At 32.9% G+C, this 18,650-nt stretch overlaps 1 protein-coding gene across 2 annotated transcripts in view; it reads left to right on the forward strand.

The window, feature by feature from the left end:
- Nucleotides 1–18,650, forward strand: part of GPC6 (glypican 6) — a 1,417,939-nt gene that overhangs the window by 62,214 nt on the left and 1,337,075 nt on the right. The window contains exon 1 of one of the 2 annotated variants that reach the window (XM_074191898.1): nucleotides 10,734–16,265. The exons of the other annotated variant lie outside the window; for it this stretch is intronic. The gene's annotated coding sequence lies outside the window, so the exon portion shown is untranslated. Of the gene's footprint in view, nucleotides 1–10,733; nucleotides 16,266–18,650 lie in introns of those variants that run through there. 2 annotated transcript variants of the gene reach the window in all.

Genomic DNA, 18,650 nt, shown 5'->3' on the forward strand with positions numbered 1-18,650 from the left:
CCCACACAATTACTTTCATGTCATATGTTCCATTATACTTATCCTCATTTTGTGATTCTCCATTATTTTTGCCCTTTGGATTTTAATTCTTCAGAATCATGGTAGTCCATTTCTTGTGTCATGTAGGAGTACTAGATGAATAGTGATATTAAAAATGATGTACTTTTGCTTCAGGGAGTATCTTGAGACATTAAAGCATTGTGTAATTTTCTAAAATGCAATCTATTGCTTGTCCTACTTCAATCTGAGATTCAATTCATTGTCCATCTTCAAGATATGTGTACTTATGGACCAATTTGATTAGTTATTCATTCAATTGTATATTATCATCTAGATAATTCATTCTTCATTTATGTCTCCCCTTTTTTTGATCATTAGATAAAATCCTTTTGAGCCATTATTTAATTTAGAATGCTTGTCATTGATCCAGGGTTTGCATCCAGAAGAAAATGCAGAACCCCATCATATAAAATAAATTCCTCTTCCACTGGAATATTGTGCTAGACATCCTTAACAAAAGTGACAAAAAATTTTAATGAACACATATCTTCTTAATTTTATTTGTTCTAATATCCAAAAAATTATCTTTCAAGGAATCTCATATAATGTTGATATATAGAAGACTTCAAGAAGACATTTTCCTCTCCTTAATCAAATGTCTACTAAAAAACAGCTCATGGGGGCAGCTAGGTGGCATAGTGGATAGAGCTCTGCCCTGGAATCAGGAGGATCTGAGTTCAAATATGGCCTCAGACACTTGATTATTACCTAGCTGTGTAACCTTAGGCAAATCACTTAAGCCCATTGCTTTGCCAAAAACAAACAACCAAACAAAAAACAGCTCATGGATTCTAGTTTAGCAAGGATGGAAGAGAAGAAATTCTCCCAACATTCCCCCTCCAATTAATTTTAAAATAATGCCTCAAATTGAATTCTGCAGTAGCAGAGTCAAGAAAAGATCAGAATGAGATATTCTTCCAGTCCAAGACGTGCCAAGAAGTAGGAAAAATAATTTAATGACTTGAGATTGGGTCTGACAAGTAGTCTACATGGATGAAGTACCACTGATAGGGCCAGGTAGTGGCAACAGAAGAAATAGCAACTTCAAATGCTTTCAAATCATTAATGGTAAGGGGACCTGGAAAATGATCAGAAAAGGTTAATAGGGACCTTGGTGCTAGGATTAGATACAAGACCAGACAATGTTTGTTGATTCCTTGGCTTATAATCACTTCTGGGTTAGAGGAAAAATTTTAGTTAGAGGGAGCAGAGGTCCTGAGAGGCAATATAAATTTTGGTCATGTTGAATTTGGGAAACTGAGTAACAGTACTATTTCCAAAACAAAGGGACCGGATGCTATGAAGACTAGTAATGACTGCAATCCAAAGGTATCAGTGATCCTTTCTAGCTAAGGACAAGAGTATAGACCAGGATATCAGGGACCAAACTTCACACAGATAACACTACCTTGGAAGTACTGAAAATTTCCAAATCTCTAGATCTAGCTGTGAAAACAGCAATATGAAAAATTCTGAAGCTTCAGATAATATCCCTCCATCCCACCCAAATTGAGAGCAGAATTTGATATTAACATAAAGTTCAAAAACAAGAAATAGCACAGGAAAATAAACAAAGAACAAAAAAGGATCTGATCATAAGAAATCTACTATGGTGACAGGGAAGACATAAACTCAGAAGAACATAAAATCAACACAATAAGAAGCAGTCTCAAAGGTGGGGGGAGTGAATTGGACAGAAGCCAAATAAGAATTTCTGAAAGAGATAAAACAATTATTTTCAAAATCAAAGTTATAGAGTGAAAATTAGATAAAGACAGAAAAGTAAGGGAAGAAAATTATGAAGAGACAGCAGCTTGATAAAAGAAGAATAAAATGCTGAATGAAGTAATTTTTTACAAATTAGAAATTTTCAAATGAAAACTAATGATTCCTGAGGCATCAATGACCAATAAAATAAATACAAAGGAATGAAAAAGTAGAATAGAATGTGAAATATCTCATTGGAAAGAAAACTGACTAGAAAAATAGATCAAGGGGAAAAAATTAAGAATTATTGGGCCATCTGAAAACCATAATTAAAAAAGAGCCTAGATATGACATTTCAAGAAATTATCAAAAAAACTACCCTGATAGAGCCAGAAAATGAGAAAAATTTTAAAAATCCATCAGTTACCTCCTGAAAGAGATCTCCAAGGATTATAACCAAATTCCAAGGCTCTCGGGTCAATTGGAGCATAATTGAATAATCAAAAATGAAGCTATTCAAATACTATGGAGCCACAGTCAGAATCTTTTAAGATTTAGCAATTACAGATATAAATGAGAAGAGGATTTGAAATATGATATATCAGATGGCAAAATACCTGGGATGATAACCAAAAGTAACCTACAAAGCAAAATTTTATATAATCTTTAAAGGGAAAAATGAACAATAAATGAAAAAGAGAATTTTCAAGTATTCCTGATAGAAAATAGAGAGCTGAATAGAAAACTTGACTTTCAAATATAAAACTCAAGAGAATCATAAAAAAGATAAACATGAAAGAGAATTTACAAGGGAATTAATAAGGTTACTTCATTTACTTTTCTACATAGGAAGATGATATATGAATTTTAAGAACTCTATCATTATTACCATAGTTAGAAGGATTTTATATAGTAAAAGCATATTAAAGAAAATCTAATATGTTGGGATGATATTAAAAAATCAAATATGAGAAATAGAGTTGCTCTTTGAGAAGAAGGAAGGGAAAGGAAGAATGGAGAAAATTATTTTACGTAAAAGTCAATCAAATAAGAGTTTTTACAGTGGAGGCAAAAATGGTGTGGGGGTAGCCAGTGTTTCAAAACCACACATCTAAATTGGTTCAAAGAGAGAAAACATATGTACTCTCAGTTGATAATAAAATCAGTCATACTTAACAGGAAACTAGGAGGGGAAAGGGATATTGGAAATGGGGTATATGTGATAAAAGTGAGGGCAGATAAAAGACGGCAGTTAATTTGGTGGTTGTCTTTGAATTTTTCTTCTTTCATATCTAATTAGGTTTTGTCAATTATCTATCCAAATTATTGTTTATACACTTGCCATTCTGGTTTCATCCTTTTTCAGTTCTCACCTACACTATTATAATAGCCTCCTAATTTTTCTTGCTGCTGTTCCTTGCTTTCCTCCAATCCATCCTTCACAAAAAATTGTCAAAATAACCTTAGTAAACATGAGGTTGATCTTGCCCTTCCTTTGTTCTGAAACTAGAGAGACTATTGCGTTTGTGATCAAATTTAAACTCCTCAGTTTGACACCTAAAGTCCTTCACTATCTTTCTTTAGGTTATTTTTTCAGACATTTCATATTGCTCCCTCTTATTTACTCTTTTCCAATGAAAAACTGGTCTACTTATTTGAACTGAATTTAAAATATCATCTCCTGCTTGTGAGCATTTGCTGGACTGTTCCCCATACCCACCTCTTCATCTGTGCCTCTTACATGCCATAATTTTATTTTAAATTTTTTTCATCTATATGCACATGTATATTTTTAAGTGACAAAATTTCCTTCCACCCTCTCTTCTCACCCCCTCCCCTCAGTGGTGAGCAATCAAGTTAGTATTGTATATACATATTTTTGATAAACATGTTTACAGATTAGTCATTTTCAGTATGAGGAATTAGGATTAAGGGAACAGAGATACAGAAGAGCAAATTTTTATAAAGGGTTCATCAGATTCTAAAGGATTGTTTGGGTTTTTTTTTTGGTTTTGGCTTTTTGTTTTGTTTTGTTTTTCTTCCTCTGGATGGAGATAGCATTGTCCATAACCAGTGTAATATGGTTGTCCTGTCTGAATTGCTGAGAGAGGCTGCTTCCATCAAGACTGATCATTTTGCAATGTTGTTGTTAATGTGTACATTGTTCTCTTGGTTTTGCTCAGATTCCATAACTCATTCAATGCTTCTCTAGAGTGTGACCATTTATGGTTTCTAATAGAACAATAATATTCCATAGTACTCATGTAACATAACTTGCTTAGCTATTTCCCATTCTTTTTTTTTTTTTTTTGGCAAGGCTATCAGGTTAAGTGACTTGCCCAAGGTCATACAGCTAGGTAATTATTGAGTGACTGAAGTCACATTTGAACTCAATACCTCCTGATTCCATGGCCAGTGCTCTAGCCACTGTACCACCTAGCTGCACCTTTAACTTTCACGAAGGATGAATCCCTCTTAAAGCAAACTTTCCTTACCGTCCTAATAATCAATTTTTCTTCTTCTTCTTCTTTTCCATGTGTTCTTTTTGTTCTCCTTCATATGCTTTTATTTTTGTTCTTGTTCTTTCTCCTCTTTTATCTTATATTTTCTCCCTTCCTAAAGCAACCTTTCTTGACATTCCCAATTATCAGCTTTTCTTCTTCCTCTCTTCTTGTTCTTCTTTCTCTCTTCTACTATCTCATATATTCTTAATAGTGTATTTTGTGAATACTACCTCTTCACACACCCAACCCCTCTCTCAAAATATATAAGATCCATAAAGATAGAGACTATTCTATTCTTTCTGTATGTCTTTGTATCCATAGCCTTTAGCCCAGTGGTTTGAACAAATTCAGGTTTAATAAACGTTTTCTTTTGTTTAGGTTATTTTTTCATCTGAAATATCTTAACTTGTCAAAATCCTACCACTACTTTAAAACCAGGATCAATGAGACTTTCCTCATGATAATTTTCCTTATGACCACAAGTAGTTGTCATCTATTCCTCCTCTGAAGATCCCCTTGCAATATGTTTGGATCTTTCTTATATAGTTTATTCCATGATATCTTGTTGCAGGGTTGCATATGTGCTTTATATATGTGCTTAAATATGTTTGAGGGTTATGGCTGTGCTTTATCTACCCCATTAGATGATAAATGCTTGAGGGTGGTAATCTTTGTATGCCAACAGAATCTTGAAAAGTACTATTACCTAAAAGTTAACAAAAATCACAAACCAAACCTTTTGATGGATGGATATGTAGGCAAATGGTTGTATGGATATTTAGGCAAATCACATGGTCTTATCAAAATCTCTATACATCTCAGTTTTTCTAATCTGTCAAATGAAATAATTGTTCTAATTTTGTTGAATGTTAAATTTTAGATGAATCTAATCTGCTATCATTCCTCCATCATTTTAAGTGATAAATTCCTTAGTACTTAAGTACTTTTTTTAAAACCATGCATCAAATTGACTCCATAAGACAAGCCTTTTAGGATCTTTAAAAAGTGTAAATTAAATTATTTTCAATCACAAAATGGTGGATGAAACTAATAAGCATTAAATTTAGAAAAATAATTAAGCTTAAATCTATTTCTTTTATATTTATTTATAGCTATTAAAGTGTGATACTAAGCTTTCTAGCATTTTCAGAAAAGTATAAGAACTGACTTCAATCTTCAAAGAACTTACAATTTAGAAAAACCTGATGGTAATGAAAGTACAATAACAATCGAAGTAAATAAATTAAGAATGATCCTAATATACAATCAGTAACTTTTAAAATATTTTATATTTAATTTTTAATACAGCCCCAGAATTTAGAATTAGAAGCAAGATAAGAGATAATTTAATCCAACTGTCATTTTATATGTAAGTCCTAGAGAAGTTAAAAGATTTGAATAGGGTCATTCAGTCATTGTTGGAGCAGAAAATTAAACTTACATAGTTGTTTTTTTTTAATTTCCTAGATCTTGCTCTTTAGAACATGCTATGATAACTTTCTCTGTATTCCATTCTGAATGCAAAATTTAGTTGTGGGGCTATTACATACTGATATCAGTTGTAGAAATATTATTAAAGCCCTATTTCACTTCTGATGAACCATCTTTTTAAAAGTTATAAATTATATGTAATTAGTAGTAGAGGCGATCAAGTATGGTTCTTCAGGCTCTAAATTAATCATTTGAATAGTTATTCTCTAAGCAGATATTGCATCACACATGTCCAGCAGCCTCTTAAAGTCCTCAATATTAATAAAGCAGAGCAGACATTAATCAGGAATGGTATCTAACTGATTTACATAAATTAATTAACATCAGAAATTACACCAAGCTGCAGCATATCAGTACCTGGGAACAGGATCATTGGCAGTGAAAAAAGTAATAGGCTTATATAGGAACCAAGAGAGATTAAATTTTCAAATCACATCAAATATACATAACACAAGGTTTATATAATGCAACGATAACATGGTTTTAAAATCAATAGGACAGAGTATCCTCTCTAAAATAAAGAAAAATGAATGGTAGTAAGAGTATATCCATTGTAGTTTCTTAGTCCCTTATATCATAGCACTAGTACTTTCTGCTTGAAGGAATAGGTTCTCTATTTGTCCAACATATTTCTTCCAATAATTATTTTAATTGTCTAATTTATTCATGAATTAAACAAAATGTATCAGTGAGTTGGAGCTGCAGGGAACATGGATGTGAGTTTGAGATTTTTTTCTCATGATTTAATGTGGAACATTTCCTTTTTTTTTCTTTTTTTTCTGATTAGAGGATGGGTAGAGCCAAGAATGCAGAGTAAAGACAGGTCCTTATCTATGGTTTTGTAATTCTCCTCCAAACATATTTAAAATAATACCGCAAAATGAATTCTGAAATGGATGAACCAACAAGACGGTAGGATGAATAATGTTCCAACCCTAGACAACAAAAGGTTGGCAGGAAAGGACTATGTCACTAGGGAAAGAGTGGAGAACAATCCAATATAGACTGGACCAACAGCAGGTTTTGTGAAGAAGCATAGAGGCTTCAGTACCTTCCAGAACTCTCAGTCAGAAAACTGATTAGAAGATTAAAAGGAAATCTTTGTTCTTGGTCAAAATCCTAGGGTAGGAAGGAGTACTAGCATTAAAAAAAAAAAAAAAAACAACATTCAGCCACAGGGGATCCAGCCACTTTGGTTACAGTTCTAGGGAAGAACAGATGGCTGTCAATGACTAGCACACAGGCCAGAAGAATAAGAACCACACCTCTTCCTATATCATAATATCCTGGAAGAACTGAAAACTTAGAAATTATCCCACCCACCCATCCAAAAACAATCTCTGAAAACAGTTATCAGGAAAATCTGAAGTTAAGGGCAGTGTTGCCTCTGCCCCAGGAGTAGACTGTAAACTCAACATAAAGATAAAAGTCAAGAAATACATTGTTGAGTCCATTTCCGGACTCCATTTCTTTTCCCCAGGAGAGTGTTGAGGGGGTGGGAGATAAGGAATACAAGTTCTCCCTTTGTACACCAAGGTCTCCATTTATTTGCCAAAACACAAGTGCTTAAATATCCTCCCCAGTCTCGAATCCACTCCCACTTCTGTGACACTTAGTAAAATAATGTTCTATTGCTCAAGGACTGCAGGTGATGATAGTTTACAGTGCTTCCATACACAACAATCCATAAAATGTATCCCCCTTCTTGTCATTTTTTGAAACAAAATTATTACATAATGAATGCCACATCTGTTGTAAACAAAAGTTCAAAATAGTATAAACAAATGCCAATTTAAAAAAAGTAAAACCCAATATTCCCAAATTCTTTGAAATACATTTTATCCCCAACTTACAAACACAAAGATTACAAAGTTTTCTCTTTTGCCAACAAAAAATCTTTCAAAGCAATCAAATTCAAAACCCAAACTTAAAGGAGTAACTTTTAACTCAGGTAACATTTAACTATTTCAGATCTGAATCACACACACACACACACACACACACACACACACACACACACACACAGGATTTTAGAGACAAGCAGAAACACAGAAATATTTTTTGCATGAACCAACAAAAAAGGTAGGTTGAATAATCTTCTAACCCTAGACAACAGAAGGTTAGCTGAGACTGATACCCTGGTCAGTACCAGATCTCAAAATATAGAAACATTTTCCCACCTCTCTGGGCCAATAGAGAGATGTAAAATGTCCTATATATATATATGTGTAAATATGCATATACACACATAATCAATTAAGACCAGTCAACAGAAATATAAGCCATAGGCACAGGCTTCATTCGAAAGACAAAAATCTAAATTTCAAAAATCCCAGAAAAAAAGTCTTCTTGCCCTTTTTTTCTGAACTAATTGATCATGAAGCTTCCCAATCAATGGCCTATTGCCCAACCACACTCCTCCCCAAACCAGGATGAAGGCATGGGGGTCTCTTAATTTCTATAATAAGCTTTTTTGAGACATAGGCTGAGTTTCGAAGTTCCAAAAAGGAAGATTTCCCTTCACCCTCCTCCCTCCTACTGCAGAGGGCAGGAGAGGTATAGAATGAGAGAAAGCATTTGAAATTACTTGAGATGTTGACAGTATGATTGCGTTATTGCATTTTGTGAACAGTAGCCATCAACATAAGAAACTGTCCAATAGCATGTGACATTTTTACTCTCAACACAGGAAATACAGTTAGTGTGGACTTCACAGCTTTCTGGTGCCGGAACAAGAATCCTGGCATGCTTGATTGTAGGTTGGAGAGTGAAATTCAGTTTGCTTCAGGGTCTGCATCAGCAATGAGAAGTCTCTGAAGTTGACTGTAGACAGGAGTTTTAGTCCCACTTAACGGGCATAGCACAATCAGACTGGCAGCAGTGGCCAAAAGGAAAAGCAAGCTGGTCCTCCACATCCTGTTCATGCATTGGTATGGACTGCTGCTGAGAAAGAAGCTCTGTTCCCTGCAGCACTGCATTGGAGATTCCACTTCCAACTGGCTCTTCAATGCTAAATACTTCATTGTTTTCTCACTTTCTCTGGTTCCTTAATTCTGAATGCTTATTTTTCTTCCCAAATTTGCTTTCCTTAATATGCTAAGTATTTATTTGTTTCTTCTTACTTTTGCTTTCCACCTCCTTATTTCAACTTAAATGCAGCCCCATGGTAACAAATCAACCTGTTCCTTTCTTTGGCATCCTCTGCTCCAGGATGTTGCCTGTATCTGCTGGTCCTTATCCTGGACTTCACTCAGATAACTCTGCCTTCTTGACCCTGTATGCATGCCATATGTTCAGTCCCTTTCCAGACTCCCTTATCTTTTCCCCAAATGAGTATTGAGGGGGTGGAAGACAAGGAAGACAAGTTCTCCCTTTGTATATCAAGGTCTCCATTTATCTGCCAAAACACAAGTGCTTAAATATTCTTCCCAGTCTTTAATGCACTCATACTCCTGTGGCACTTAGTAAAACAATGCTCTGGTGCTCAAGGACACCAGGTGATGATACAGTGATTACAGTGATGACACCAAGTGATGATTACAGTGGTCCCACACACAACAGTCCCTAACAATAGACTAGAAAAAAAAAAGAACAAAAAAATAGCAAAAAAATAAAACCTGACCATTAGAAAGTTACTATGGGGACATGAAAGATCTAAACATAAACTCAGAAAAAGACAACAAATTCAAAATAGTTCCATGCAAAGCTTCAAAGAGAAAAAGCTAAATTGATTTCTACCCCCACCCTTCACCCCTCCCCCCCCAGAAAAGGGGAAAAAAAGAATTCTTATAAGAAATCAAAGAAGATATTAGTAGATAAGTAAGAAGGGTATAGGAAAATTTGGAAAAATAAATGAGTATTGCGAGAAAGTTATGAAGAAAGAGTCAATTGCTTCATAAAGAAGCTGAATAAAATATCATAAAATAACAGCTTAAAAAATAGAATAGCCCAAATCCTAAAAGAGGCACAAAAATACAAGGACTAGAACTCCTTAAAAAGTAGAATTAACCAAATGGAAAAATGTTGTCAAAGCTCACTAAAGAAAATAATTCCTTAAAACTTTGAATTTACCAAGTAGACTCCATAAGACAGTCAAAAAAATACAATAAAATAAAAAAAGTAAAAAACAAGAAGAAAATGTAAAATATCACATTTGAAAAGCAATTAACCTGGAAAATTACCACTAGATGCCACAAAGCATTGGCTCTGGAGTGAAGAGGACCTGAATTCAAATCTGATCTCAGACCTAGCTGTATGGTCTTGGGCAAGTGACTTAACCCCATTGCCTTGCAAAAGCAAAAAAAAAGAATTTTTTAAATTACTTTACTATCTGAAAACCATGATTTTTTTACAAAAAAAAGAACCTATATATCCTATTTCAGACAATTATCAAGGAAAATTGCTTATATCCTAGAAGCTGAGGTTGAAATGTAAATTATCTTTTGATATCTTTTGATTATCTCCTGAAAGAGAATCCAGAATGAAAACTCACAGCAGTCTTATAGCCAAATTCCAATTCTAGGTCAAGAAGAAGAAACTGCAAACATACAGAAAGAAGTAAATCAAATAACATGGAATCACAGTCAAGATAACACAATATTTAGTAGCCTGGGCAAAAGATGGATTAGAATGTCATATTCCTGTAGTCAAAGGAGCTAGGATTACAAGAATCCTCTATCCAGCAAAACTGAGTGTACTTTTGCAGGATAAAAATGGATATTTAAAAAATTGGAGAACTCAGGCATTCTCAAAGAATAGAACAGAGCTGACTAGAATATCTGACTTTCAAATACAAGACAAAAGAGAAACAGCAAAAGGAAACAGGAAGGAGAAATTATAAGGGGTTCAATAAGGTAAAACCTTTTATTCCTATGTGGGAAGAGGACCTTTGTAACTCTTAAGAGTTTTCTCATCATTAGAATAGTAAAAACTATATATATATATATATATATATATATATATATATATATATATATATAGATATAGACAGAGGATGCAGGCTTAAGTTAACTATGATGAGATGATATCTAAAAACATAAAATTAAGGGATAAGAAAAAATTTGGTATATAGAGAAGGGAAAATTTGAATGGAATAATTTTTAGCTCATAAAAGGTGTTAGGAAAAGGCTTTTAACAGGAGAGGAGAAAATAGGGTGGGGAGACAGATGACACTGAAATTAGCTTAAAGATGAATTAACATAATAATCAGTTATCTTACCCTTCAGGAAATTAGGGGAAGAAGGGGATAAGAGAAGGGTTACTGATAAAGGGATGGAGTATTGGGGGAGATGATGTCAAATGCAAGGGGGGGAAAAAGGAGGGAAGGGTGAAGGGAGAGACAGAGAGAAAAGGGTAAATGGTAAAACAGGAGGGAGGAAAATATGCAGTAACCTCTGAAAATATTTTTACATCAAGTTCCTCTGATAAAGACCTCATCTCTCAAATATAAACTGAAGTACTGAGTTGAGTTCAATTTATAAAAGTAAGAGCCATGATCAAATTATATGAACAGATACTTTTTCAGATGAAGAAATCAAAGCTCTTTAATGTTGTATAAAAATGTTCTAAGCCACTATAGATTAGTTTTTGTTTTTTTATTTTGCAAGACAAATGGGGTTAAGTGGCTTGCCCAAGGCCACACAGCTAGGTAATTATTAAGTGTCTGAGCCCGGATTTGAACCCAGGTACTCCTGACTCCAAGGCCGGTGCTTTATCCACTATGCCACCTAGCTGCCCCCTAAGTCACTATAGATTAGAGAAAATTAGATTATCAGAAATATGAGATGCTACCTCAGACATCAGAATGACTAAAATGAGAGAACAAAAGGAAAATGACAGCCATTGGAGCAGTTGAGGGGGAAATATGGGGGCACTGTTGTACTTTTGGTGGAGTTGTGCACTGATCCAAACATTCTGGAGAACAATTAGGTACTATGCCCAATGAGCTTTAAAATCATACATACCCTTTGGCTCAGCAATACCATTATTTGGTGGCTTCATAATCTTCTGTCGTTGGCTATATAGTGCCTCATTCTGTTAGATCACTTTTCTTGTACAAACTGAAAGTAATTCATTCACAGTTTTAAAAGGTCAGAAGGAGATTGTTGTGTATTTTCCTTTCTATGCTTATATACATAAAGTGTTATTGAAAGTGTTATTTAGGACTTTCATTTCTATACAGGAATGGAATATGGGATTACTGTGAGAACATTCTCTCCTCCTCCTCCCTTTCCTCCACAAATTGTTGAATATGGCTATTTTAAGCATTAAAACTAAAATGTGTTGAATTTTGAGTAAGTGTTTCCTTACTGAGATAATGTTGATAAATTCCTTTCAGTCATTCTGATGATTAATAGAAAACTTTTAATTTGCACTGTCATTTAAAGTAAAGTGATAATATATAATTCTTCATAATCTTTCTACCTTGGGTATACCATTCAAATACTTTGTGTTTTTTTTAGTCAGATTTCAATTTAGAATCTAAATTGGAAGGGATCTCAGTGGTTATCTAATTACACTCATACCTAAGCTTGGATCTCTTATGAAACATCCTTTCAGAGGTATTCATCCAATCCATGAGAGAACTCATTGCATTTTAAGGAAATATATTTTACTTTTGCATCATTGTAATTGTTTTCCCATTGGAATGTTTGCTGATGTGTTGACCAAAAGCATTGGATGAGTAGTAAGGGAAAAAATGATTGTGGGGAAGTGATTCACCTTCCTTCTCCTCATTAGCAGCAATAGATTATGTCCAAATAATTTCAATGGATAGATTAGTGCTGTGCATTCATCAGACTACTCATCCTGCCTCTGACCCATCATTCAGAGCCATTGACTAGAGAGTGATTCCAAAGGGGAAAGTATCAACTGTTCCTACTAGTTGTAAGACCGAGAAACCATCATTAACTGAAGCAATAGCGCAGCCCAAGGAGTTGCCTGGAGGAAGCACATGCCAGGAATTTAAATCAGTTTCTTGACCACTATATTTCCTCTGACCCTGAAAGTTTTCCCAACTTAATACTATTATCTGTTAAATGTGTTGTCTCTTCTATTATTAAAATGTGAACTCTTTCATTGCAAGAACATTCTTCTAATTTTCATTTTTATCTTCAGTGCTTAGCACATGTAAGCATTTAATACTATTTTCATTCCTACCTTAAAATGTTGTCAAAATGCAACAGAAATGTGATTTATTATCACAAAGTTGAGAACCACCACTGCAACTTCTACTAATTACTTTGGGTTCTTTTTCCTAACAATAATCAGCTCAAAGTGAATTCCTCTTCTACATATCTGAAGCAGCTATCATATTCTTTTCTAATTATTTTCTTTAGGCTAATCATCTCTAGTTCCATCAACCAAAGTTTTTGAAGTGCTTTTGAGTCATCAAAAATTCTGGTTACCCTTCCCTTTGTAATTCTTCTTATATAACTGATTAAATCTACAAATAAGGTTTCAGAGAGGTTAAAAATAAGCATATCTGGGCCATCTAATTTAAAGTGCTTTTAGAGGTATTTATTTATATCTAATAGCTATCTTAATTGTAAAGTTTTCACATCTATTAATTTAAACTATTACAAATGCAGAATTTGAGGCCCTCTCATTTGAAGCAAGTTATTATTTGTAACCTGTTCAAATTACTTTATGTAATTAAAAGTGATAACCTAGGATCTTAATGATTCATGGATTAAGACCTTTCACTAACTTACATTATCCTCTTTGAACTTTCATTTTTCTTGTCTTCTATCTCCATTCTTTCCTACTCATGGGTGTGAATCAGTGAACTTTCATTAAAATCGATGTTAATAACAGACAATCCTAAACTCATGACTCTGGAACTGTTATGGATTTCAGTTGTTTTTTTTTTAAGCAACCCAAAGTCTTAATGAACTGGAATAAATTTTATTTTAAACAAAATTCTGATTCTGGCACAATTAAGAAATGCAAAATGCATGAGTATTTACTATAAACCTTTTTCTTAAAGATAGTATGCTAAAAAATCTGATGATCACATTCTCAAAATAATTTAATTGTAGAGCTTTATATTTTAGAATCTTATTATTATAGGTTCTTCCTCAAATTGCTTGCTTCATTCCACTGACTGAATTCTTATTCATTCTTTAAACAAACACGAGGACCTGATATGTCCAGGAAAATATCCCTATTATCTACCAGTAAATTATTGAACATTTTTTCTTTGTACTAAATCAAATAAGAACTTATTTAATTCTAACATGTATTAGACATGATACAAGATCAATGTGAAAGTGCAGTTTTTCTTGTCCTCCAGGAATTTGGTTTCTACCAAGTTAATTCCATGTCACAAATGATAAAATATAAGTTGTATAAAATAGATGCAAAATAATTTGGGGAGATATTAATATCTGAAGAATAGTGAGAACCCTTTTGAAAGAGGTGATCCTTGAACTGAGTCTTAAATGATGTATTTAGTCCCAATATATGGAAGTGAGGAATGAGATGATTTTAAGGGTGACAAACCTCAGTAAAATCATAGAAATGAAATTAGGCTAGTTTAACTTCATAACAGATTGTGTGAGGGATAGTAGCATTCAAATAACGTGCAAGTAACATGCTAGAAATTTAGATAAGCTATTGCAAAAGTTGGGACTTTTAACAGCATGTAATAACAAGAGGAATTATACAAGGAAACATTTAGAATCAGGGAATCATTGTAGAAAGTTATTATAGTATTCCAACTGTAAATACCATGTGCTCATTAAGATTGAGAACTATTTGGTTTTTGTCCATTAGATTGTGAGAATTGTGAGAGGTGTATTTTGGGGGTTTTTGTTTGTTTGTTTTTCTTTTGCTCTTCTTTTGCCTTCCCATAGCTTAGCTCAATGACTTTAATAAATGCTAATTGATTGACTAGCTATTTTAGGACTTGAACTAGTGTGAGAATAGGTTAAAAAAAAAAGGTCAGAGAAGAGATTTTTACAAAACTGTAGTGCCTGACTATGAGGGATGAATGAGAGGGAGTCAGCAAAGTTGGCATTCCTATTCTGTTATTGCTTCCTGAATTTTTTTTCTTTCAAATCTTTTCTATTTTTTAATGTATTTAGCAACATTACACCAAGAATGTCTATAGGTTTCTCTCTCTCTCTCTCTCTCTCTCTCTCTCTCTCTCTCTCTCTCTCTCTCTCTCTCTCTCTCTCTCAATTTTTTTTTGTCCAAATGAAAAGGGGGAAGAAATATTTTGTATTGCATAGACATTGACAAACAATTCTCAATCATGTTCTTAAGCTAGTGAAAGGTTTCTCCAACCTCTGTAATTTTAAGACTAAAATGAAGCATCATGGAGATAACATTTCAACTTACTTTGACCATGCATGAAAAATTAAAAAATATTTAAAGATGTTCTAAACATATTTCTCAAGGAGTGATTTTAAGATGTAAATTTTAGTTTTTTAACTATGCATTTATCCTAAAGCATATTCACTTTAAAATATATAGTATAATATTTGTATGTTTTTCAATTTTTCATTTTTTTCAACTAATTTTTCAAATGACTTTCACCTCTAAAATCTTATTTTGAGCAAACAAAAGAAGAATATCTTATAAATATCAATATTAAGTAAGGATAACTAGTAAATCATAAGATATTCTACTTTTTAATGTAAAAGTAAGTTTTATTTCATTTCCTAAGTCAAGGTGATAGTCTGAAACAGAAGTGTCTCACATCTGGCCCATCTCCTACAAAACTGCCTGATATACTCTAAACTAGATTAAATTATACTTGGTGAAGCTTAAAAAGTAAGTAAAAGTATAAAGAGACAATGCTAATTTTTAGTTTCTTAGCCAATATATAGCTTTAGGGATCCCTTTATACAATTCAGTGACCTCCTTTACTGTTCAAGTTTAGCACCATTGACCTAAATGTTTCATCTCTTAATCAACAGTATTACCATATGAAAAGGCTGTCCAAATTCAACTCATTTTAATTTCCAGATAACTATAAAATTCAAATTTATATTTTAAATTTATAGGTTGATTAATGATTTGGAGGGGTATCCAAATAGTTGATTTATTTTTTTAGAAGACACCTACTATGGAAAATTGCTTAGTTTGATACAAATCAACAACATGTATGTAATAATGTGTGTATTAAATAGACAGCTAGAGTACTAAGTAATTATGACTTATCAAAGTTCACCTAACCTCTAAGTATCCCAGGAAGGGCCACCATATCATGTTGTCATAATTACTAGTACCATATAATGTTTGTCCTTCATTCTCGAAGAGAATGGAAGGTGATGCCATGACAAGTACATGAATTGAATTTGAGGGAATGATGTGCTGTCACTAGTTTCATTTTCTCCTCCAGAGCCATCTGAGAAACAGTGGTCATATATGAATCAATGACTGGCGAAAGCTTTAGATGTGAGATAATCAGGGTTAAGTGACTTGCCCAAGGCCACACAGCTAGTAAATGGCAAATGTCTGAGGCTGGATTCAAGCTCCCATCCTCCTGACTCCAAGGTCAGTGCTCTAAACACCATAGTTAGATTATAAATTGTAAGTTCGTGTTGTTTTTAGTAATCATTCTTCAAGGTAGTTGGCATTCAAATTTTGGAATTTTCTTTCCTCTTTCCATAATAATAATAATAATAATGATGATGATGTTAATAACTAGAATTCATCTAATACATATTTTAAAGTTAATATGTTTTAGGATAAATGAATTATTAAAAAAACACAAATTTGCCTCTTAAAAGGGGCTGCTTGAGAAGTATATTTAGAACATCTTGAAATATTGTTTAGTTTTTTATGCATGGTCAAAGTAGATTGAAATTAAGTTTTCTCTATGATGCTTCATTTTTAGCCTTTTAAGTGCAAAAATGGGAGAGACCATTCCCTAACTTAAGAATGTAATGGGTCCAGTATAATTTTGTCTCCTTTCCCTCTCTCTGAATATATGTGCATTAAAATATTTATGTAATGAAATTTTATTATGTATTACAACTGACAGAATTATTTTGTGCATGAATACTAAGATAAGACATATGAAAATTGTTTTGGTGTAAAAATGGGATTTTTCTTAGTATCTCAATTATCTAAGCTTCTTACGTCTAATATTTTGAAAATAATCCTCTAGATATTATAGCCCGTGTTCTTTTCTAAAGTCTCTTGAAAAGAACTAATTTTTTTCTAGAAGATTTGAAATTCTTTGTTTGTACAAAAATTATTTTTTTCTTTCCTAGATTGCTTGTTCATGATAGATGTTATAATAACTGTAGTAATTCTAATAGATTGGAAGAATGAGGCCCACTGATGCTGAATCTCTATATAAAATACAAGTTTGCAGGGAGACATTCCCAAGTCAGTCTTCTTAACCATTTTGTATGGGTTTCATATAATCTATCTTTAAGTAAATTTCATTATAGTAGAGAAACCCAAGAAAGTTTAAATTACTATGTTTGGGGGTTGCTTCCATTTTATTTTATAGCTTTATGAAGCTTATTCCATTCTTTGTATTTTTACAAAAAACTTTTTAAAAATGTATATTTTTGACAAGAACTTTGTATGCTTCCTTCATTAGGTAACAATTTCCCTTCCTAATTTGATGTCCTATTTCAAGTCTCTGAGTCAATAATTCTAGACTGAAACTACAGTCACTAAAGATGTGTTCATTTATTTAAATATGATTATTTAAAGTCATCACATAATTAAATGAAGAATGTGTTGCTGTTTTACAATACTGCATGAAATCTTCAATTATTTCAGACATGTATATATGTATATAATATATATATATATATACATATATATATATATATATATATATAATTTTCTAAAATTTAATGTAACCAAGTATTTTTCCCCTAGTCTTTTTATGGTTTCATTTGACTTTAACAGCACCACTTGTTATGCTTTAATCTGCTCTGAAGTCATCTTTACTATAATTATTGCTACAATTTAGGCTATAGTCCTAAATCAATGGCAATGAAAGCAAATATAAAGGACATAGTCAATTTTCATAGTTAATAGAGAAACAATGTGTTATAAATGATGAATCCTCTACTATGAGGTGACAGAATAGGGCAGGCAGGTGGTAGAGCGGATAAAGCTTTGGAACTGGAGTCAGGAAGACTCTTTCTGAGGTCAAATCACCTCAGATGCTTACTCACTGCAGGGACCTTGGGCAAGTTACTTAATTCTGATTGTCTCAGTTTCCTCATCTGTAAAATGAATTTAGGAAGGAAATGGAAGAACCACTTCACTATTTTTACCAAGAATATCCTGAATGGGGTCAGAATGAGTAAGACATGACTGAAAGGACTGAAAAACAAATAGCTATAGAAATAGGGTATACTGGGACAGCTAGCTTGTGCAGCACCTGTCCTGGAGTCAGGAGGACCTGAGTTCAAATCTGAGCTCAGACACTTAATAATTACCTGACTGTGTGACCTTGGACAAGTCACTTAATCCTACTCACTGCTTAGTTAAAAAAGAAAAGAAATATTCTATCCCCTCATATTTCTGAGTCTTCCTTTGAACTCCTTTTTCTATTTTATTGGGTTTTATTTGAAAAATAAGTTGAATATAAACATAGCTAAACATGTTTTAATATTTATATCTTAATTCATTAGTTTCAGTCTATGGAGTAACATCATACTTTTTCAATCACTTCCTTTTCATTTTTATTGGATGATCAAGCATATATTCCATACTTTGAATTCTTTCCATATTTCTTTGTTTCTCATTATATCACAACTGTTACATGAATATATTACAATTTTTTAACCTTTTTTCTTAGTTTGATTTACTTCCAATTCTTTTTCAGTTGCATGCAATGCTGCTATGGCAATCTTTGAAATGATATTTTAATAACATTTTTACAGTATATTTTCAATAATTTTAATG

This window comes from Macrotis lagotis, chromosome 6, assembly GCF_037893015.1.
Source record: "Macrotis lagotis isolate mMagLag1 chromosome 6, bilby.v1.9.chrom.fasta, whole genome shotgun sequence".
Lineage (NCBI taxonomy): Eukaryota > Metazoa > Chordata > Mammalia > Peramelemorphia > Peramelidae > Macrotis > Macrotis lagotis.